At 41.5% G+C, this 2,094-nt stretch overlaps 1 pseudogene; it reads left to right on the forward strand.

The window, feature by feature from the left end:
- The first annotated feature begins 655 nt into the window (after window positions 1-655).
- On the forward strand, window positions 656-1,535 carry LOC116640424 (annotated as a pseudogene).
- The last annotated feature ends 559 nt before the right edge of the window (window positions 1,536-2,094 follow it).

A 2,094-nucleotide genomic window follows, 5' to 3' on the forward strand; every position in this document is an offset into this window, starting at 1 on the left:
AGCCAATATAAGAAATAAAGGTCAGGGTGCCTGGGTGGCTCAGTTGGGTAAGAGTCTGCCTTCGGCTCAGGTCATCATCCCAGGGTCCTGGGATTCAGTCCCACATTAGGCTCCCTGCTTGGCGGGGAGCCTGCTTCTTCTGCTCCCCCCTGCTCTCTGTGTCAAATAAATAAATCTTAAAGAAAGGTGAAAAAATATTACTAGACATTGTAAAGGAAGCCTATAAAGGAATCAAGAGTAGTGATATTATAATCCTCGAAGGAGGGTGGGAAGCGTAAACTAAATCCTCATCAGTCTTTAAAACCATTAATTTATGTCTAAAATTAAGAAATCAAGAAAGTGATATAAATATACTATTGAGGGGTATGGAGGAAACTGCCAGAAAAAACACAAATCTGAGTGTTTCAAATAGTTCTCCCTCTGGGGAGCTAAACTTGCTGGTAGAGCATATTGTGATTCTTAGATTTTCATGATGTCCTTTCTATACTACTTGACTTCAGAATCACATACAAGTATAACTTTAATTTTAAACAAACAAACTGGAGTGTGTGCTCTTGGGCCTCTCTCTGGCCAGAGGCCTACCTGACACCCTCTCCCGTGTCCCCAGGTCTGACCCTCTTCCTTTTCCTCCACCTCAGGTGGAACTGCCACCAAGATGCAGATTTTCATGAAAACCCTTACTGGGGAAGACCATCGCTATCAAGGTTGAACCCTCAGATACAACAGAAATTGTAAAGGCGAAGATTCAGGATAAGGAGGGAATTCCTCCTGATCTTTGCTGGCAAACAACTGGAAATGGATGTACTTTATCTGACTATATATAACATTCAAAAGGGATCCACCCTTACTCCAAGAAACAAACTGAGGGTTTTAGAGGGCAGGGGGGTGGAGGGATGGGTTAGCCTGGTGATGGGTATTAAGGAGGGCACGTATTGCATGGAGCACTGGGTGTTATATGCAAACTATGAATTATGGAACACTACATCAAAAACTAATGATGTAATGTATGGTGATTAACATAACATAAAAAAAAAAGGGGGTCCACCCTTCATCTTGTGTTGAGACTTCGTGGTGGTGCTAAGAAAAGGAAGAAGTCTTATGCCACTCCTAAGAAGAGTAAGCATAAGAGAAAGAAGGTTAGGGGCGCCTGGGTGGCTCAGTCGTTAAGCGTCTGCCTTCGGCTCAGGTCATGATCCCAGGGTCCTGGGATCGAGCCCCACGTCTGGTTCCCTGCTCTGCGGGAAGCCTGCTTCTCCCTCTCCCACTCCCCCTGCTTGTGTTCCCTCTCTCGCTGTGTCTCTCTGTGTCAAATAAATAAATAAAATCTTTAAAAAAAAAAAAAAAAGAGAAAGAAGGTTAAACTGGCTGTCCTGAAATACTATAAGGTGGATGAGAATGGCAAAATCAGTTGCCTTCGTCGGGAGTGCCCTTCAGATGAATGTGGTGCTGGAGTTTTTATGGCTAGTCACTTTGACGGACGTTACTGTGGCAAATGTTGTCCGACCTATTGCTTCAACAAACCAGAAGACAAATAATTGTATATAGGTTAATAAAAGACATGAACTAAAAAATAAAAATTTAAAAATAAAATAATAAAAATAAATTTAACTTTTTTAAAAAAGGAACAGAAAGAGAAATCTAATTAACAATTTAGAACCAAGTTTTGCTTCTATCATTCTTTTCCATATTTTTATCCTATGATTGATGCCCTGCTTGATAGCATTTGCTCTATTTGGTTCTCTTAAAGAAGTTACAAATTTAAGCAATGATCCCAATGAAACCACTTTTAAATTTCTAGATCCTTTGTAGATCTGTATTAATGTACATACATGCTTTTTTTTTTTTAAAGATTTTATTTTATTTATTTGAGAGAGAGAATGAGAGAGAGAGAGCATATGAGAGGGGGGAGGGTCAGAGGGAGAAGCAGACTCCCCGCTGAGCAGGGAGCCCGATGCGGGACTCGATCCTGGGACTCCAGGATCATGACCTGAGCCAAAGGCAGTCACCCAACCAACTGAGCCACCCAGGCGCCCTGTACATACATGCTTTTATGAAGTTGTAAAGACCCTTTTAGGTCTCAAACTTCCATCCTCT

This window comes from Phoca vitulina, unplaced genomic scaffold (genome assembly GCF_004348235.1).
Source record: "Phoca vitulina isolate PV1807 unplaced genomic scaffold, GSC_HSeal_1.0 scaffold20, whole genome shotgun sequence".
Classification (NCBI taxonomy): domain Eukaryota; kingdom Metazoa; phylum Chordata; class Mammalia; order Carnivora; family Phocidae; genus Phoca; species Phoca vitulina.